Below are 22765 nucleotides of genomic sequence, written 5' to 3'. Positions count from 1 at the left end.
CAGTGCAAGGTAAAAGTCCACCTGAGGTGGTGAAGAGAATTCTGGCTGAAGAAGCATCAATGATACCGTGCAGAATCCCCCATGAGAGGAGGCAGAAACTCCCAAGGATAGAGCCTAGCGATAAGACAGATACTTCTGCCTCATCAAACGAGAGGGAGGCAAACAGAACACCACCTTCCTTACTTCCCTCTTCTCTGCTAGCCAGCTGTACATGGGCAAAGCTCAAGACGAAGATAAACCACGAAGTCTAGCGTACCTGGTGGTTGTCTCATCAAGAAGGCCGAACCCAGTGACGAAGGGATTGCTGGAAAGAAGAATGATGGGTAACAGATCAGGAAGTACCTGAGCAGTGCCGAGTAATTAGACGCAGACAATCCTTTTCTACAGGTTCCTCGATGGAGGAAATGGGTGATCTTGAAGAAGGCTCAGAACTTTATTAAGCCAGAGTTGAAGCGGTGCCAACGAAGGATCTTAACGATGGAAATTCACCTGAAGAATCAGGTACTGGAATCTCTCCTTGCGGGGTCGCGAAGATGTTAGAAGAAGGGTGGACTTCGAGAGAAGCGCCCACAGAGAATGAACTCACGGTTGTTGGGCGCCCACTCGCTGTCGGAACAGACACCGACTCCTTAGAAGCAGCTGCATTCTTCGCGGACACTTGGTGCCCCAGGGATGGCAGCTCGGCACCTGGGGGCTTGGTGGTTTGACTTTCAAACTCTGAGCGGTCATACACAGGCTCTTCCAATTCGGAATCTGGGCGCCCACGAACTGGAAAGGTAGAAACTGCACTCTCATATACTGGGCGCCCGGGCAAAGTGTGCTCATATGATGGGCACTCGGACAAAGGGCATTCTAGAACGATCTTCATGTTGACGCTTACACACAACCACATCATACACTGGGCGCTCGGACGCTTTGCGACTATAAGGTGGCCTGGCACACACTCTTTTGGGGTCGGAACGCACTTTCGCAACTGAATGGGTGCAAGAATAGCTCGCTGGCAACTCCCAAAACTACAAGAAGGGAGAGGATTACGTTCTCTCTCTCTCTCTCTCGCTCTACATCTCGCCATAAGAGCAGCTTAACTGTTTCCAAGGAAGTGCCCGGCCTTTTCAATGGCCTAGAAACTTTCGTAAAACGGCCACTGCACTTCTTAGACGCGGGAGAGTCCAATCACTTGATGATAGGGCATGTACGCCCTACCAATGCCTTTCCAATGCATGCTCATCTGCAGCCTGGGACTAAATGGACAACAGGCTCGGATGAGGCGACACCGCTTCATGGGCAAACCCCACCAACCTCCTTGACTGCCAGTTTGTTTCCTCCCGTGAGCAAGGGGAATTTAGCATGGACTCTGGTCTGGGAGCATCAGTGGGACAAACATCCGTCCTCCACTTCAACATTGCACTTGACACTACACTATCAAATTGGTCTACTAGGACCTAAACAGAATTCTAACCTGGGACACAGTATTACCAAGTAAATTAAATTTTATCTATCCATGCTTCTAAGCTAAAATGCATTGGGCCCAGAATCAGAGCTGCAATGGAGTGACAGGAAAAGCTGAGGACTGGAAATGTGAGATAAAGCTGTCACAGGTGTCAGTGATAGGCATCACATCAATATCAACTCCCTGGGAATGACTCGTTCAGCGGAAGCCTTTACTTCAGCCCTAGCCGTAGCTTTTCTCAAACGATCACGCTGTTATTTGTCTGGGTATGTCTGTAATGTCTTCCGTTTTCCCTTATCCCAGTCCTTACATTCTTCGCAATTAAGCTCAGGAGAGCAAATTTGCTCCTACAAGAACTGGGTTATTACTGTGAGTGAGTCATATTTGAAGAAGTAATGCTGTATTTAAACGAGTCACACATATTAGTCAAAGTCCAATTAATAAGTCAATCGAAGATATAATCCAGAATTCTAGCTAAGCTAAATAGCTGCACTACCAAAAGCAAAGAGTACTTCACCAAAGACGATCTCTGACCATCCAGCAACGAATTGAGCTCTTTAGCTACGTTGTACCTATTCTTCCCTGATAGTGGGTGGGCAGCATACCTACCCCAAAAGAAAAGAAGGGTACCAAATTTCGAATTTTGAGCTGCTGCATAAAGTAGAAACTTTAGCTATGTAATTATTTGGGAAGTTACTTATATAAAATGAAGATTTGGCCCAATTTCTTTCACAAATGTTGGTTGCGAGTTGAAGAATCTGTGCAGACACGTCAGATTCCAAGCTTGAATGCGGGACAAAACACAACTTGCTGATTTGAAACTCTTTCAAGAGTGCGAAATGAACTAAGTTTCCATTAATTTCTGACTGATATCTTTTAAAACCATCATCTGGAACACGTTTGTCCCTCGTGGATCTTCTCACAGATGCGGTGATAGCCTGCTCAAACAAACTGTAATAAAAAAATTGATTTCAAACTGTCACAGAACCGTGCACTAATTGAACTTTTTGATATCATTATTGATGAGAAACCATTCACATGAAAAACAAGACAAGACCATTTAACTTATCACAATTGGTAAAGAATATGTCCACATCTGCACATAAAGCAAGGGAACAATTTTGATTAAAGCCAAATCAATGAACAGATGACTATTATAAACAAAGGACCAAGTGATAAATAAATAAAAAAATAGCTGGTACTCGTGCTCAATAACTTTTAACATAAACAGCAACAAGACCATTCAGCCTTTCGGAAAACCTGAATATGAGAAACACGGCATGCCTGTGCATCATATCAACACCTCCAAAGCAAGTGAGTAAACAAGTTGGAAGGCAGAAGCAGAAATCCAGTTACTAAACTATTCCAAAACAATTCACTCCTTCCTAGCAGCCCAAGAGTTCATCTGCTGAAAGATAGCAAATGGGCCATGATTTGAGGGTGTTCTTCTCAAAATACCAAGAAGAATTTGTCATGGGAAGATAGAGTAATTTCTTATTGGCCATAATTCTGTAAAAAAAAGCAACAAACAGAATAGGAAACTGAAAATAGCAGCAATCTGCACCTGCGGTTAATTAGAGGCATAGAAATGTTTAATTATGCAATGAGCCAATTGCTTTTATATGCATCAGTGAGCTTGATGTTTAACAGCAAATTCAATTAAAATGTACTGCACAGCGTTAACCCAAATGGCTGTATATAGTGGGTTATCTCAAGATGGCTATAATTTCACTTGGTGACCACATAGCCAACACTTTGAATGAATAAAGGCTGTCAAGCCTAGAATCATGGCTTCCCTATCTAGTCATTAAAAAACCCAGCTGTAAATAGTAGTGTATATTTAAATAAAATGTCTGTTACTTTTTATACATTTGATTCAATTACTAGCTTTATTTAATATCTTTTCTTGAAAATTGTATTTAAAAATTTAGTGTGTACAGTGCTGTTTGAGCAACTATACTTCATTTTCTTCTGTGTTCTTTTTACTTTGTATGCAAGGATTCAATCTCCATGGACGCAAGTTGTGTAGATCTAAGGAACTGTTTAATTCGTTCCAGAAGATAGTACAGTACAAACCACAGGAGTAATTACATACATCCAACTGTCATCACAACCTATTACCTAGTATTTCTTGATTATAATCTACTACTATCATTGGCTAATAATTAAAACACCCAAAGATGCAAAAATTCCACCAGGAATAGCGTACTTTAACTAATGACATAATCCATCTACAATATTGTTGCCAAGAAAGGAATAATTCAACCATCTACAATAATGTTGCCAGAAGAAGACTAATTCATTAGCCTGCAAGGACCTCTGAAAGATGCTGAAGGCTCCTTGCAAAGGATTCCACTCTTACTTTGATGAAACCGGGACAAAAGGCCTTGAGCCTAGGCCAGCAGAGGAAAGATGGTAAATGAATGAAGGGTCTTACCTATCTCAAACGAGGCACCTTCATTACTTCCCACAAAAATTTCCTAAATATAAACTGAAAGGAAGTTGAATTCCATCATGTTGCGCAAGTTTGCATGATTTGAAACAATCTCAACATCTTTCTAATACTGCAAGGCAAATATGTTACATCTTCACTGGTCACCTGGCAACACACTCGGTCTAAAACTGAAGACATCTGCACTGCTCTCTCCCAAAGCTTACCTTCAGGAGTGGTAAGAAAGAGGGGCTCAGGATTAGTGAGCAAGCTTCCTTGACCAGGTTCTCAAACAGAGAGGCTATGGCAAGTGAAGGCGGTCAATCCAATTTAGAACGCTGTCTGAGGTCCCTAGTCCTTTGCCCTTAGAAAAGGAAAGAGCCCGAGACCTAATATTCATTCTTTGCCCTGAAGTAGGGCAAAAAGGAATGCCTGTTCCTTGGGAAGCAAAGTCACACTGAAAGAGTAACCTGAGTTCACTATTGCAAAAAAAGCCAGTCTAATCATTAAGTCTTTAAGGAAAGTTGTGTTAAGGGTTTAAATAGAGGCATACTTAAATACATTAGCATTACATTACGTTTAATTGGACATTAAGAAATCTAGATTTAAGAAAATAAAGGCTTCCTTAATGTCCAGGTTAACAGAGAGATCCAAACCAGAATGTCTTAATACGGATGTTAATGTGAAGCAACACCCTTTAATAGCATGAACAGACAAACCTTTAGTATAGTGCAAATTAGTAAAGAACTTCATTCGGCGAGAGATATCTGTTGTGATATCCTCTTGAAAAAGCACTGCTTCCAAAGGTTGACCACAACTTACAGTGCATGAGTTGATTGCTTCTGAAATTAATGATTGCTCTTCCACTCCTTGGGAAAAACCTCTTATTCACACAATAATCATGAGTATCCACATGGTCAGCTGAAACAAGGAAGGTTCTGGTGAAACCTCATGCATTCAGGGAGCATGATAAGATCTATCCTTAGTGGTTATGGTCACAGGAATTCTATCAGCTGAGACAAAAGATTTGGAACCATTTCCTGCATGGCACCTATACATGAGTCACCAAGGTTATATGCGAATTCACTGTTAACCTTGAACTATAGCCAAAGAGGGAAAGTTTACAGGTCCAGATAAAACAAGTCCAACACCATGTATCTACTGCCCGGAGCTTCTGGAGCCTGAACTGGCAGACAAAAGTGAGAATCTGGCAAAGATCACAACTTGCATCTACCCTGCCGACTTGTGGATGCAAAATCCATTCCAAAGACATAAATTGATCCTCCCGCTTCAGCTGATCCGCTACACTTCGGTGGCACAAGTGAGGAAAACAGAAATATTATATTCCTTCCTTCCACCCACTTGAAAATGCAACTTGATCAGGAACAAAACTGAATTTGTGCCACCTAATTATTATTATTCAGAAGATGAAACTTATTCCTATGGAACAAACCAACAGGGGCAATAGGCTTGCAATAGGCTTGAAATTCAAACTTTCAAAGAATATGGTGTTCATTAGGAAGAAGTAAGACAAGGTAGAGGGAAATACAGAAAGAAGAGATCCTACTTACTTAAAAGAGAAAATGTATTAAAATGCGAGGAGAATAGTATTAGGGTAGTAATGTACTGTATCTTCGTTTGAACTTCTGAAGTTCCACTGCACGACATTCTCTAAGAGGCTGTTCCACAGTCCGATGGTGTGGGGAATAAAGGACCTCTGGAACTAAAAAGTTCGGCAGCGAGGTACATTTACATTATACTGCTGCTACTGTTCAGCAAATCGGTTTGTTCGCAGGTAAGGGAGCAGGGATCAAATGTGTGCTGGAAGACTGCTGAAATACAGCTTATGGAGAAGTACAACAAGAGACCATCCATCGATGGTTAAGTCACAGATCATACTATGGGAAACAGAAACCTACCACCACAACTTGCTTATAAATTTCTGGCAGAAGCAGACATCCACACCGAGAACACCTAGTGAAGGGAAGCACAATGAGCTAAAAAATAGTTGCACTGATTTTATCACTGTCATAAATATGTAAGGCCCCATGAATGCCTAACTTTAATGCAGCATTTGCTGAACCATTAGATGTTTCAAAAGTTAGATGTCAGTCAAAATATGCACCTAAAAATAGTTAAAGCTTAAGACTCATTCAGCAAAGTTCCATCCACCTGAAGGGGAGACGGGATAAGAACGGTACGAGATCTGCTTAAATCAATAGTGTTTTCGTTTTACTGGAGTTCACCATAATTCCCACTGATTACTCCATTTCGATCCGGTCCAAGTCCCGGTTAAAGGAGGGCAGCTTCATTTCTCATAAGTGTTGCACCATCAGCATACTGAACAATCTTGTTTTCCAGGCCAACAACCATATCACTTGTATACACTAAAAATAACAGTGAACCAAGAACACTACCTTGTGGAACCTCAGACACAATAGGTCCTGGTTCACTAAAGATCCCGTCCAGCAAACCTTGACAATCATGACTATCCTAAAACATATCCACCCACTCCAAGATCCTTTACTTTAAAAAAAGTGCCTTGTGATTTACTAAATCGAAAGCAGCACTAAAGTCTATCTGAATTACTCTGCACTCAAAACCCTTATCAAGGTTCCCTTGCAAATGGCCTGTCAAGTCTAAAAGAGCATTGCAGATACCTAATTGCTTCCTATATGCATATTGACTCTCGGCTAACAATCCTTTAGATTACACATACTTATATAATGCCTTGAAAATAAGTTTTTCAGCAACTTTGAAAGCACAGAATTGAGATTGTCCTGTAGTTACTGCAGTGCAGATATGCAGCTCTTGGAACAGGCACTGTATTAATACTTGCACTCATTTGCAAAGATACTACATCGACATGTGTCTAGTTAATAAAATACAAAATTCACATTTATGTAGCAATGTATTTATAATGATTGGAATAAATTAGGAGTTGAGAACAGCTCTTTCTTCTTCAGCCAGAAATGCTGAAATGCATTTAGCTGAAGCAAGGAGCTCGAGCAGGCTCGAAAGCTCCTGAATTTATTTATCATTTGTAAATACATTACTTTACATAAATGTGATTTTGTATTTTATAAACATATCCACGGATTGTGAAGAAGATTTGCAATCTAAAGAATCTTGCAATTCCTTCCAAGTTTCTCTTCAAGGAATTATTGTAATTTCTTCATATTGTATGGTAGGTTCTATTCGCAGCATGGCAAGTCTCAACAAAAATGGTTAATTTTCGAATGATTTTGTCTCCGTGCATTGAATTTGGTGTGTTTGTCATGGTACAGTAATTCATTCAAGTTTCCTCTTCAAGGAATTATTGTAATTTCTCCCACAAAGTGGCAGGTTCTATTTGCAGCATGGTGAGACTCCAACAAAATCGGTTAATTTTGGGTGAATGATTTTGTCTCCATGCACTAAATTTGGTCAGTTTGTCGTGGTAGGCTCGTCTACATGTATCATCAAACCATGGCTGGTCATCTGTCCTAAATTTGATGATCTTTTTAGGGATATACCTTGTTGAAATAGCCATCCGGATTTCATTTAACTCCTTCTTGGGATCAGGATCTACTATAGCATCTGAAATATTCTGTGCCTGAAAAGATTCAATAATGCAATCCCAATTGGCTCTGGATTTTAGCCACACAGTTTTTCCAATAGTGGCATTAGGAATATACTGATTGAGATATAGGCTATCTATCTCAATGGTGCAATGATCAGAAGTGCCTATATATTCACAGACCTTGGACTTCACAATAGCTGGAACATCTGTGAATATGAGGTCTAATCTATTAACAGAAACGCACGTGGGTTCCTCAATTTGCTGGACAAAATCGGAGGATGTTACAGAACAAGAGCAGACTGGCCAGTTAATCTGTGGAACTTGAATTTTAGCAACTCACTGTGCTTGCATTACAGTCTCCACAAACAAAATTTGAACCCAGGACTGAGCCAAACTGATCCTTCCTATAGACAATACAAGTATACCTGATTATCTGGATTGGTAGAGAACAGGAAACTATGTAAACATCGTAGAACTTGCTGAAAATTTTAAAACAAAGAACTTCATGGCAATTACACTCCAAATTTTTCTGATGATAAATAGGTTGTCCAGACTTAGTGCATACCTTGTACATGTGGGATGTTACAATGGTAAATAAAGTCAGGGCCATCAAACCCTGGGATTAAAAACTCAACCTTTACTTGTTACCATTATGAGAATCTCTGTATAAAACATCAAATGTAAAGTTATGGCATGACTTCTGATATCAAGAAAATTTGACCTAAGCCTCAAATATCTGAGTAAAATACTTTGCAATTGATCTTACTGTAATGAGTAACAGGCCCAGGGTTCAGCTCCACATCTCCTGAAAGATCAACATCTCCTGAAAGAATTAAAATTAACAGTATAAAATCTGTATTGAAACTAATAAATAGACTTGTAACACCAGTAACATTGTAAAATTCAACAGAACAAAAACAAAACTGTCGAACAACAACAGAATTTCCATGTCCAAAATTCTGCTGAAAGTATAACAATGTGTCTTATGTTCGAAAAAATGAAATCCACCAGGTTTGCCACAACAAAACGGGGAGGACAGTCAGATGGATTTAGAACAAAATGCTCCAAGATCAGGTAAAGATGATGGCACTTCCCTGATAATCCACCAAGCAACTTTTGCTTTCTCATCAGCCTGTCCTACACACTTTTCGAAAAAAGAACAGCAAAGTGAATGAAAAATATGATAAATGCCTGATTGTAACCTCAGGCAAGGGAACTCAAAACCCAAGACCAAGGGAAGGCCAAGGCACAATGTATGGCAGGTCCAAGGTTGAGAACAAGGCTTGAATTCCGAGTAACTCTCTAGAGGGGCTCATCACAAGGCTGAAGAGTTCCTTCCACATGCTGGTTTGATTTTGGAGTGTCCTTCTCCTAGAAGAGTTGCCTGCCAAGGCTAGTCTCTCTTCTAATTTAAAAACAATGCTGATAAAACTAAATAAAAACCATTATTATAATTATGGTACTTTAAGCCCCACGGGCAGAAAAGATTACAGCAGATCTATTGTGCAATATTTTATAATAAAGTTTTATATATACTTAGCAAGTAATTACATAGCTATTAGTTTCATTTATTCGCTGCAGCTTAAATTTGAATTTTGTGGTAGCGATACAGATGTTCTGTAATAGGTAACTAGTCTCACCCATTAACATGAAAGTCAGGAATGACTTAGCAGATAATCCTCAGTCTGTATATACTTATGTCCATCAGAGGGGAGGAGGTTCCTGACTGCAACATTTCTTGCAAGTATAAATAAAACTTTATTTATTATAAATATATATGTAATTTTTATATAATTAACAAGTACTGTAATCACATAGCTGAATCCCACACTGACGGGAGGTGGGTTACATGGACATATTCTACCTAAAACATTGTCAATGCAATGAATTGAGAAATGTTCTCAAGAGAGCCTGCAGAATAAACTGCCCTGGTTGGTTCTCAATCAACCTGTAGTAGCGCGGCAGTAAAGCTGAGGGTCACCTCTACTAAAGAGGGAGCTTTGTAGCGGAGGAGTACTCCGATTGCTACCAAAGCATCAGTGGAAGTTATGCAGTCAAGGAATTATCCAATGGCTAGCAGAAATTTAAAGGTGCCCTTGTCCTGGGCGCAGTACCTTTATAAAAACAACCAGATTATGTAAAACCACAACCCATCAACTACGAGTGCTGGGTGCTCTGGGTACATTGTAACCCCGACGCCCGGTTCCCCAAAATTCGACAGTTCACTACAAGGTGAACAGGCAGAAGGAGAAAATCCTATGCTTCCTTCCGTGACACCATGCCAGTAACTAAAAATCGCAAGGTACTGTGAAAATTTTAAACACCATTTAAACTCCCTCAAAATTATGAGAAACAAAGAATGATCATACTACCAGTAAGCTGCTTGTTGAATGGACGTAAGGAATATATAGTGTTTGAAAGCTGACAAGATAGAGGCTGTTTTGACAGTTTAAGTTTACCATAAGGAGGAACATTCTTATCCTAAATCTGGGTGTCTCATAAGATAAAGTCCATTAGGATAAACGGCAAGATGTTCTAATCAGAGGACGAGACGAACTCTTGCCCTAACTCCCTGGGTTACGGATGGCCTGGGACTTCAGGCTTTTAAGCAATACCATACCATCCAGCTGGGAAAGAGAGCTCTCTATTCCTCCTCAGAGACAGTGAGTACTTCTGGCTCTCAGAGAAGGTGTTGGCGCCAGGTTGCAGTTACCCCCAGGAGTTCTAATCAGAGGAGGAAAGTAGTTCTTGCCATTACACCATAGGTTCTGGATGGCCTTCGAACCTGAACATTCAAACTGGATAGAAAACTTTAGTCTTCCTCAGAGCTAGTGAGCGCTACTGGATGCTCAGAGCAAAAGCTGATGTCATAGCCAAAGCTGGTACTGGGCTATTGTTGATGCCAGGAGAGCAGGTGCCAGATGAGCTGTGAGCTCAGGTGTTGTCTGGCACTCTTGGAAGACACACATGTCCATAAAATTCCTAAAAGAGAAAGAAAACAGACAAGGTCTTGGCTGTGTCCTGGACCTTAGACTAAAATCCAAGGAGAAACAGGCAAACCATGTCTCCTTCCTTGTTTGGGTATGTCAGGAATTTCAAAGGAAACTAAGATAGGGATGCCAACAAACTAGGTCTCCATGCTTACACATGAGTTATGCATAGTTTGATATCCTTTAGCGGGGTAATTGCAAAAGGAACACGGATGTCTTGCAAAGGAGACGTAGGGCCTGAGATACTAGCTTTGGAAAGTCGCATCCCAGGTCTGGAAGACGAGGAGAGAAGATTGACTTCTACATCTTGCAATGGTCTCTGCAATACATCTAAAAAAAGATCTTCAAGTGATAATCCTCTGGACAGTCTGGAGTCTGTCAGGAAAAGATCTGACTACCTTGGTAGATCTCCTGAAGTGAGGTTGTCCGAGAAGAGACAGTGGGGGAGGATCCTGTAGAGTCCGCTCACAACTGAGCAGGTTCAAGGACCATGGGTTAAGCGGACAATGTAACTTGGAGTTAGCCTGAAGATTGTGTCACTCCTCCTTGACCATGATGAAGGGAGCACAGAGAGGTGGTCTGACGGATCTGTCTATAGAATGGGGGCTGTTCCACATGCCATAGGATGGTATGGACCATAAAAGGAAAACGTGAAGATTCCTTGAAGAGGCAAACTGCTCCAAGACAGGTCTGTCCCACAGATTCCACAGATCCCAGCAGCTGGGGGATCAACGGTCCCCTTCTGACGTCTCAGTACGTCTGATAGGGCTTTAGTTCTATGAACTGACCAAGTGACTAGAAGACCCGATTGATCTGTCCACAGAAAAAAGGCTCTTTCTTTAGAGGTGGGGAGATGTGGGGTAGAGTCTTGCTTACATAAAACATTAGAACTATGGTCTAGTCTGAATGGTTACCACAATCTAGGAGTACACTAAGGTCAAAAAGCTTTGCAGTTATGTTAAGAAACTTCCAGCTCTATGAGAAGGAAGTGAAGGATCAGTCTTTCCGGGGACTATGCCCCGGAAAAACCCCAGTTCCCTAAGAAGACACTCCAACTCAACCGAAGCACTGAAAACCAGGCCAGGTTCAAGAGTGAAGGAACTTCCTTCCAAAATACTAGTGTTTGGACAACTATATTCTTAAGAGGAAAACAAGAACTCAGAAAACTTGTTGTCAGGAGTCCATCTGCAAGAACAAGGTTGCTTCCTGCATCTCTAAAATCCATTCAATAACCAGAAGATTGAAGAAGTTAGGCTGTCTGGGCCGTCCTCACCCAATGGGATGCCTCACGATGATCATGTAGACTCACAGTCAAAAGAGCAAACTAGTAGAAGGACGTGCAGGATCACAGACAACCATGTGAACTAGCTGCCAACTCTGCAGACTTTATGACAGCTAAAAAACTGAACTTGATAACGCTTAGCGTGGGCTTGACAATACCCTCATACAGAGCAAAGACGTGCAGAACTATACACAGAAAACTTCTGAAAAGTTATAATGGCTCAAAAAATTCCATAACTGTATGAACCTGGGCCCTGGAACTTGTGCCATGCATACGGAGGAGGTTGCCAGCACTAGAGATATAATGACGAGTTCTCTACAGCAGGTACCAGGCGCTCGGATGAATGTGACAGGCACTAGGAAGTGGCGCCAGGAGCTCAGGAAAGGGTCCAGGTAAACAGAAATTGGCACCTTACAGGAAAGGTCGTTCAACAAAGAACGAAACTGCAAGAAGACCGTGAGAAGAAGGTAGCTTTTACCATTGACAGGAAGTAGAGAACAGCAACTGTCAACATGTAAATCTTCAGCAGAGTGAAGAGCCAAGAGGCTTACGGCATTCAGTCTTCACCTGAAACCTCGGAACTGAAGGAAAATTGGAGGACACATTGCAAAAGTCCTATTAGGTCTGTCCAATCTGGCCAACAACTCGTGGGCGCCAGAGCTAGAGTAGGCTCACTACTAATGTCCCAAGCACAAAAGTAGGAAAGAGGGCAAAACTCTCGGATCGTCTGAAAGCATAGAATCTTTTTGCAGACGGAAAAACTCTGAAAATCTGAGAGATGCAACTGAAAGTTGACAGGAGGACTTCTGCTGTTCTGAAGTCAGTCCAGAAAATTTGTACTAACAACAATCTTGACAAATTGAGGAAGACAAAAGACACTTGTCTTGCTCCTTTTCAACAAAAGCCAAGTTTTCAACCTTAGACATGCTTGATGATTAGAAATAGCCTAAAGGAGGGAGCCTTCAGCAATTCAACAACTCTGACCCGTAAGTCTTGTCCACAGGTAGACTTGGTCCCTGTTCAATGGGAACTGGCGCATGAGACAGGACAACAGCGTGTTCTTAAAATTCAGGTGCCGAACCAAAGAGGAACTGGCGCTGGACACAAAAGGTTGGTGCTCGGATCCCTTGGATCCCACTACATGCTTGAATCCCTTGGATCCCACTGAGCTCTTGGATCCATTGGATCCCACTGGACACTTGGATCCATCAGATCCCACTGGGCGCTTGGGATCTACTAGGCGCTCGTATCCCACTGATAGCTGTATATCACTACACTAGATCTCTCGGATCCCATCGGGCACTTCTGGATCCTTCTGATCCCACCGGACACTTGCATCCATCAGATCCCACTGACACGGTAGATCCATCAGGATCCCTCTGATGCTTGGATTGCACTGGGCACTTTGATCCCATGGGACAACATGCTCCCTTTGACATCCGGGATCCACCTGCGTTTAGAGCACATTGGGTGGGGAGCCACTGGGAGCTCAGTATACACTGAGCTCTGTCGTCCCAAAACTACAAGAGGGCTCCTGTCCCTATGGTTACAAGGATCAAAGGAGTCTGGTCCCTCCACAAGTAGCCTTTTCAATGGTCTGGAAGAATCCTGAAAATGCCAGCTGTGCCTTTAGACTCAGAGTCTGACCCACTGAAGAAAAAGTTGGGAGGGTCCAAATGTACACCTTCCCAGCGGTTATCCACTGATACTGGGAAATAGTGACAGGTTCGGCTGAGGGAGCAAATTCAACCATGGGCAAACTCTCCGATCTCTATGGACCAACAGTATGCCTCCTCCCAGGTTGAGGGGAGGATAGGGCCAGGTTTACGAGATCAGATAGGCTGATAGCCACTTCCTCTCCACTACACATCCAGTAAAAATGCCTTCTCCAGTGGCTGTCTGTCAATACCTGGGTACCAGCAACAGGCCTGACTGAGGGTGATCTGTCTGTAACCCCAACCTCCTTGACCAGTACCCTCCTCCCAGGTTTTGGGAGTTTTACAGGACTTTCCGTCTAGGAGCATCGGGGGGATGAGTAGACACCTCCCCAAAGCCCAGCGCAACCAAAAAAGTACAATTTCTCTCCTAACTACTCTCTGTCCTTACACTTTTCAGTTCTCTGCAAAGGAAAGTGTAATAGGATGTTCAATTAATTTTCTTTGAAGTGCACAGAGTACCATCATACAGACAAATTTCAACTCCAATAAACATTATTTGAGATTTGCGGAGTTATACAGAATCATTACCGATAATATCGGGTCCTGTGGCGCACACGCCATGCTTTATTATGCTACTGGATAAAGATGGTAGCAATGCAAAGTTTACTTTTATCACGTTACTCTGCAACAATTTACATTATTACATTACTCACTGTAAAGGCGATTTAAAACAAAGACTGTGAATTCAATACTGTAGAGGTATTCATTAGCAAAAATTATCAGAAGCAAACGGAATATATCGGTTCGACAAACGAACCAATGTTTACATTATAGTACGCCACTTGGCAAAGGACAGTTAAAAATTAAATGCAATTTTCACTGTAAAAGGGAACAATTGATATACTGGACACCATTTAGTAACAACAAAACAAGGAAAAAACTCATCCTGAAAGCTTTTGGCTGAAGCTTTGACTAGGCAGAGCCTTCTCAAGTGGAATTTCTAAAAAATGTATTCATGCGTTTAAATTTAGAATATCGAAAACATATTCAACTTCACACTTTTTCGTTACTAACAATTATTTTCATAAAAATACAAGATATGGCAATATTTTCCTGTCAGGAAGTTGTAAACAATATGTTGCGCTGCCCTCGTGGCCGCTCAACAAACTAATGGCAGCTGATTCAAAATCGAGCCAAACCACAGGAGTTCCCAGACCACAGAATGACGGTTTTAAGAGGTTTGACTGTATTCTCCACATACCTACTAATTTAGAAGATTAACTCTTGTCCACTAGACTCAGAAAGTTGTCAAAGAAGAGGAGTAACAGGCGAGTCCACTTGCCCAACTAGGGCAGGATTCCTGTAAAAACTTCGGGAAAAGCAACAGTGGAAATTAGCATCAAGCAAGTCTACTGACTGCAACAAATCTTCCTCTGGATCACTGCTAAAACCAAACTTGTCACCTCTAGGGTCAATGGAATCAGAGCCAGGTAAACAAAAAAGGTTTGTTATGAGGCATTCAGTGCCAGTCTCTATCTTCCCGAAGCATCGATACCAGAAACAAGGCAACTGCAGAAGCCATGAGGCGACTTTGTAACAAATTCCACTGTTCCTTGCAAAAGAAAATCTACATCTCACTTCAGAATATGGAGCTTCTCCTTACAGTGTAAGTAGGAAGGGTAAACTCACATAGTGCATAAAGCCAAATCTGTCAGCAAAGAATGAGCAGGTGTCACAGAATTACAATGGTCTCAAGCACAGAGACTCAAGAAGTGAGAAAAGAACAAAGTTCTTGCCACTCAACCTTTGCACTGAAAGAAGTGCAAAGACTCGCCCAGGGAGTCAGAACATGTTCTATTCAAGCAGCGAACTCTAAGTTAGCAGTCTCCCATATCAATGACATGGAGAATGATTGCCAATGCTGAAGGAGACTTAAGCAATAACAATGTGGTGGCCAGTGCCGAATGAGACAACCAGCGCCAACGCCAAAAGCACCTGAAGCACCAATGATGTAGCCGGTAATGCCCAAGGAGAAGTTGGTGGCTGAGTGGCACTTGGTGCTAACGATGAAAGCATCTGAAGCACCAACAATGTGACAGTTACCTTTGAGGCACTGGCGCCCAAAGAGGTAGCACCTGCTGTGGTGGCTGGCAAGCACGCTTGCGCAAGCTGAGCACCGATGATGAAAGAACCTGGCTGACAAGGAGCCAAACCTCAAAATGTGCAGGTTCAAAGCCTGTTCAGAAAAGGTAGCAAGCATTGATGCCATAGAGACCTAGTGCACCTGAAAAGAACTAGCAAATAAATGAAGAGACAGGAAAGGAACACATGGCATCCATGGAGAATGCCATCTCGGGCACTTTTACAATACCTGTGAGGAGTTCAAGGTGCAAAATAGGGGGATCTAGTAAGGAGTGGTGCCACCTGAAAAGAACGAGAACTCAAATTTGACGCCCAGCACAGTGTGGCACCAAAGGGGACAGCAATCTAGAATGAGCAGACAGATTAGGCTCAAAATCTTGATCCCTGATGTGTGAATAAACCTCCCGCATATTGGGCTAATAACATGGCACAGAGTGACAGACCCAAACGTTTGGGAGACTGAGAGTCTGGTGCCAAAAAAAGCTCTATTGAGAAGCCAACAAAGCACCTCAGAAATTGCTAGCACAGACCTTAATCAATCTCTGAAAAGCTGATAACTCTACCTTCTCTTCTTCAGCATCACAGTCCATTCAGAAGCCTCATGCTCATCAGAAGGAAATCCTGGGGAAGAAAGGGTGGCGACATCAGAAACCCCTGCTCCCACAGATGAAGGGTATTGCAGCTCTGAAAATTACTTAATTAGAAAATTAAACGGCTCCATACCACAAGAATAGTTGGCACTGTCTTGGGCCTTGAGAAAGAATCATCTGTGCAAGAAACAGAAGCTTCCTCACCAGTTCAGCGGAAGGTAAACTAAACTTGACAAATGAGCCAACATAAAAGAACCTAGAGAAACGCAAGATAACGGGTCTGTTCTACTACTGAGATAGTGGCAAGCAAAGAAAAAGGATCTGCTTGTCTAACAGGCGAATATGCCCATCATCGGCGCTGAAGAGGCAACTAAAAGTGACTAAAAGAGGCCTGAGAATATGTACCTCGAAAGCTGCCTCAGTGACTGGGAAGCAGTTTCAGGTGGCCACATTGTCAAATGTGGTACAAAAAAAATGCCTAGAATGCTCAGGAGCAGCCTCAGGTGCCAAAGAGGGAGAATGAGACTGGAAGCACAACACCCGATGAGAAGGGGAACTACAACGTGGTGCCTGTGCCTTGCACGTCACCAACAGCTATCAGGAGACAGAACAAGGAGAACATACGATCTCTTACTTTTGCAATCTATGCGAGCAAGTAGCGCTGTATTACGAAGCCTCAAACGAAGAGAACACCTGAGAAAGGAAGGAGAATGTGGGGAACAAATGTGTTCATACAGCTGATCATGGCTACTTGCACGAACCTCCCTCACGCCAGATAAAGGGAGCGAAGACAAACCAGCATAACCAGATCACCCGGGAGACAGAGGACACAAATGCCTGGCAAAAGCCCAAAGACAGGCAAGCTCCCCAAGTCAGGTGAGTGCCTGGAGTCAGGCGAGCACCCTGCGCCAGGTGTGCTCCCAGTCAGGTGAGACCCTGGAGTCAGGTGAGCAGCCAGCAGCATGTGAGCACTGGTGAGGAGAGCTCCTGCGTTAAGCAAGCACTCGAAAGAACACCTAATCCTCTTGCAGGACCACAGGGAGATCCTGGAAAAGGATCGCTACACGTACTTGGCCTCCAGGAAGGGCATAGGGGAAATAAAATCAGATACTGAGTGAGTGCGCTTACCTTTGGGTGACCAAGCACCAACATATACGCAGCATGCACCAGGTTGGCCACAGGAAGACAATAAGAGGCACAAACCGCTTCCATTCCCAGACATATCCTGTTTCCTGTACCTCCAACAGTAGGGAGAGCATCACTGGGCATGGCTAAGGCATGGCTAACAGGAAGGGAGGGCACCGGCACTTTCACTGCTGGAAAGGAGTAACCGAAAAAGGACAATTAAATTAGGCCAGTGATGCAGCAATCGTTGAGGGGGTTACTTTCAAAGGTAAGGTAACTCTAAAACTAGCTACAACAGCTTATAATTTTGTCAAACCTCATATCTAGAATGATATGAGAAGAATTGATTTTGAAGAAGCATTACTAGGAAAACAGGGAGAGCAGGAAGAATCACTGTCTGACATTTAGTGAAAAGGTGAGAAACTCTTACTCCTATCTTCACTTCCTGTCCTAGTGCTGGAAGAATGTTTTTTCAACTTTCTTGTTATCTGCTTCTCTTATCTGTTTATACTTTCAATAAACACTTTGTCTCACCTGGCCAATCAATACACTGACCACAGTGATTATCAAAAGAATAATCCATTGTAAACTGAGGAGTAAAGCTGGGTATTACACCCTTCCCACAGACTCAAAAAAGTTGTCTATTCTCTTTGGATGACATCCTAAATAATGACAAACATCATGAAAAGCCAAACCCAAAATCCAGAAAATAATTCAATTGGCAATCAAAATAAATAATACTCAATATGGAGTCATAGGGTGACGACAGAGAAAAAATTGAATGGTAAACAACAGATGCTTGAATCACCTGGAAGGGGTGGGTCAATAGACAGTTTAAACTAAAAGATTGTTCAATTTTAATTATAGTACACTATTGTTCTCCTGCCTGATGCAGGAATTTCAACTATCATAATTGACAGGTAAGATTCATTTCAAAAATATCTTTTTTAATTCTGGATCAATGTAATAAAAAAAATGAAAATACCTACACCAATCATGTATGTATGTTCAAGGAAATATAAAAATTATGTCAGTAATTACAGGCAAGCTGTAAAATACTACTCAAGACTACAACTTTAGCCAAGCAAAAAAAAAAAAAGACAATTATTGACCAATTATTGTTTTTTGGAGAATTCAAAACACACTGAGCAACTTCCATTCTATACCATTTGTCCTACATACTACCTAAAAACCAAATCTGCAGTCTTATTAATTTTAATTCTACAGGCCCTGGGTGAGGTTAGGTGGTGGGGTGGGGGTAAGGGAGGGCCCATACCGGGTAAGGTCCCAGACATTATGTTAGGTTAGGTTAGGTTAGACCACACCCCTGAATTTTATTCATTTTGTATTTTCCCCATCCAAAATCTAGGATACTCCTCTGAGGTTCCCCATACTTGTAGAATGAAAGGGGGATCTGGTACCTCTTCAACCTACTTGCTTTCTACTGAAACGTCAGATCATTCACAACACACATTTTAACATACGAACCGCAGTTTCGACCCAGGAATACCATTCTGGTTGAAGTAAAACTTTACCAAAAAACTATGAAAGAACATTAGTAATTATGGGCAAGTATAAAAGGTAGATCTTAGCCGGCTGTCCGCGGTGAGCTAGCCTATGGCAGTTGACGTTTTTCTATAGAACTTTACCTGCTGAACAAAAATTCAAGGTAATATTTTGGCGGCCAAAAGTAACTGAGCTGTAATTTACCTTAGAAATGTAGCCAACGGTAAGAGGGACCTGTTGGGAATCTGGGTTTTGGGTGGGTGAAAACACTTTCGAGAATAGCTAATGGTAAGGGGGACCCGTTGGGAATCTGGGGTTCTGGGTGGGGTAAATAACTTGGGAAAAGGTTTGGGCACCTTATTGTTGTGTTTCCTGTTACATATGCCATTTGGAACACAAAAAACAAGCAAAAAAAGGCCGAATAAATGGACAGTGGGAGCCGTTCCAAAGACACTTTTCACGCATGCGTCGATTTACAGGGGAGCTTTCAGTTCACCCAATGCCCCTGACAGAGAGCGGTAGAACTATATGGTAGCTCCGCGGTTGCAACTGCCTTCTAACTTAACTTTTTCTACAGTTTTTTGGTTGCTAATTATGAATTTACCTTTAATTTTTGGCGCTCGAGTGTAATTAACCTGTGGTCCAACAGCAGTTTCATACGTGATCTTCAGACAGAGCACGGGTATATATGTCTGTTTCGAATGGTTCATATCCCGTGCGGCAAGTACAATAACTTATTAATGTATGGGTATCTCCCCCGGGCCAGTACTAAACACGGTGAAGGGACATTCCATTTGGCCGACAACAAACAGATGCACCGCCAGTATCAGAATCCCTAAAAGTGTAGAAAAAACCAGGTGAAAAGGTAAAAACAGGCACGGAGCTAATATATAGATTTACCAGAGTGTTTTTTATATGGAAGTGTTATTTTCTTGGGTAACGGTTATTTACCACCACGTCTCTACGTAAGTCCTAATGTCACTTAATAACTTGTACTTTGTGCAGTACCAGAATCTCTATCTCCCACCCCTGCCCCTGAACATGTGGCTCCCTAGTGGTTACGTAACCCAAGATGGCAGCATTGTTTGCCTGTTAAGTTTCTTCAACCCCGGTCGCAAGCAATGAATAGTGTCCAATTGAGCTAGACTATGGCAATTGACATTTTTCTGTGTTGTTTTGCTTGCTTTACACGAATTTAGGGTAACATTTGCCGGTAGGTTGCTGTTGTAATTTACCCTGAGCTGTATACACCACACTACAGATCGCAGAAGCCATGGGTCAATTACATTTAGTTACAAATCAACGCCAAATTGTTATTTAAAATTCTTGTTCAGCACGTCACATAACATAGGAAAACGTTAATTGCCAGAGGCTAGCTCACTGCAGACAGCCGGCTCAGAATTACCGTATAAAATACTAACTGTGGCTATAGAAGTCGCCATTCTCCAAATTTTAAAGGTAATTCTATATATTAGCTCCGCGCCTGTTTTTACCTTTTCAACCGGTTTTTTCTACACTTTTAGGGATCCTGATATCATGGCATCTGTTTGTTGTCCGCCAAATGGAATGTCCCTTCGCCGTGTTTAGTACCGCTCGGGGGCTTGAGTAATCTACACGTTAACAAGTAATTGCACTTGCCGGACGGGTTATGAACCGTTCGCAACAGACGTACCCGTGCCTGTCTTGTGAAGATCGCATGGAAACCTCTTGTTACTGACTTCACGTTAATTACAGGTTAATTACACTCTGAGCGCCAAAATTAAAGGTAAATTCATAACTAGCAACCAAAAAAATTGTAGAAAAAGGTTAGATGGCAGTCGCCGACGCGGAGCTACTATAGTTCTACCAAAATGGCTCACCATAACACTACTCAGGTAAAATAAGCTGTGGACACCTCATCCAGTCTGACAATCAGTTGAACTTAACCTTGGGCGTCAGTCTAGCTCAGGCTAGATAAACTCTTCCCAAGATTAGAAGTGGTCCAGCACTTCCTAATCTCACCACCAAATCGTGAAATATGCAAATACAAGAAGCTAATCCAGCAGAAGGTGTGAGACACATATACCCCGATTAACTACGGAAGTAACAAAAAACCAAAAAGGCCAACCACAACAGGACATTAAGACCAAAAACTCTTCTCTCGTTTCTAGTGATGCAGACGGAATTAGAAAGGGAATTAATGACCCTCCTCTAGAGATAGTTTACGCATAAAGATATACTATGATAATATATTTAAAGCGGCTTACGTATGACATACCAATATGATATATTATCGACAATTTTCAGGTTCGTTGACAGCCGACTCAGACCCACTGACCATGACCACTGTTGTTATTCGTCATGTTCCAATAATGTTTTGTCCTGGTTCCTGTAATGAGAAATGATCGACGCTTAAGAATTGTATCACTTTTATCATGTTTTGATTATCTCTATTAAATAAATATAATATAAAATAATATTAACAACATAATATTTTAGCCTTGTAACACTTGAAAATATAATGATTAGAATACATTTTGTTTTTATAACAAAATACTATATCATCAGATTTTCAGGGCGAGTTCGAAGCAAACGTAATATTTCATATTAATTAAGAAAAAAGTTTTAGAGATATTTAATAATACCAGTACTGCATTAAACAAGCAATTTTTATATTAAAATAGAAGTTTTATGTTTCATAAACACAAAATTTACGCTTTTAGTATTATTTACATTATTAACGAATGCCGACCTTAAAGGACACGATTGCAATACAGAAAAGGGGATTACTATAAAAACCAGAATTGTTTATCTATATATTACAGCAAACACAGTTCCTTTACACACTTTTACGTTTAGTATTTTTCAAGAAATGATCAGTAATAAAATAAGTATACACTGTATTCTGACCTACGGCATATCCTCAGAATTCACCTATATATATATATATATATATATATATATACCTATATATATATATAACATTTTAGCATGTATTTATGGGATGACGTTGCTAGCCCTACATACTCTAACGTGGATGTTCAAACAACCCGTGTGCTGACAGCGTATTTCAGCTTTTGACGGTTACCTTTCCAATTACAGACCAAACCTAGCATTGCTTAACAGGTCCACACTTGGGCATTTGTTTTCCAATTCTCTCTAAACACTCATTGGTGCTTCCTGGACATCCTGACCCTTCCTTTCCAAGACCGCTTGCACTCCAACCCCCGTGACTTCCCTTCTAAAAAGGCCTTCCTCTCCTGTTTTCTCCTGCCACATCCTAGTGACACCTTCCTTCCTTCCTTTCACCCAGCCATCCTCCCTCGTTCTCTCCACATGGCCAAACCATTATTTGTCTAAATTTCATTTATTTCATTAAGTAGCCATGTAAAATTAAATACAACAAATTGCAGTTTTCACTTCACCAGCCAATAACAGCATGAACTTGTTTCTAAAAGGTTTACCGAGACTGGAATAAAACAGATGAAGGACAAACAATAAGGAGGGATTCGAAGTCAATAAAAAGTAAAGCAATTTATTCGCATATATTCGTACGTAAATACTTGTATAAACGCTGTCATGGAGATTACTTGGTGACTGTTGATAGACATCCAAGGAGAATCCTAAAAATAGAATAGCAACATTGCAATATGCTTAATATGTCTCAATTTGCACCCCCTTACCTCAAAAGAAAGTGTAGCACTGCAATTAAATTTTTCTTATGAACAATTTATAACTGTGAAAATGCATCAGATAGTAGAACAATGAAATAATAAGGAAAGAAACAGAAACAAATTGACAGAATAAAGTAATATAATCCTGTTTGTAATTCAAAACTGTATCGAATTTAAACTTCTGGTTCCTGGAGTGATACTTACAGAGTACATATATAACATTTTCTGATGTAATTTACTGTTACCGTGAAAACGATTAAGAATTTTGAGCCCTGCATGTAAATGTTCGAAATACTGTGATGACTAAGTAATGCGATTCACGGAATAGGCACGTCCGGTCTAACAGTGAGGGGGATTTAAAATGTGACCACAATCC

At 41.4% G+C, this 22765-nt stretch overlaps 1 long non-coding RNA gene across 1 annotated transcript; it reads right to left on the bottom strand.

Moving 5' to 3' along the window:
• Nucleotides 1-2387: 2387 nt before the first annotated feature.
• Nucleotides 2388-21055, bottom strand: LOC136830936 (uncharacterized). The gene is made up of 3 exons (XR_010850767.1): nt 20994-21055; nt 17234-17421; nt 2388-2401 (listed from the first exon to the last, which is right to left on the bottom strand). It is a non-coding gene; the product is annotated as an uncharacterized lncRNA (long non-coding RNA).
• Nucleotides 21056-22765: the final 1710 nt, after the last annotated feature.

This window comes from Macrobrachium rosenbergii, chromosome 47 (assembly GCF_040412425.1).
Source record: "Macrobrachium rosenbergii isolate ZJJX-2024 chromosome 47, ASM4041242v1, whole genome shotgun sequence".
In the NCBI taxonomy this organism is placed as follows: Eukaryota; Metazoa; Arthropoda; class Malacostraca; order Decapoda; family Palaemonidae; genus Macrobrachium; species Macrobrachium rosenbergii.
The sequence above is the reverse complement of the archived record's forward strand: the minus strand, read 5'-3'. Positions and strand labels throughout refer to the sequence as shown.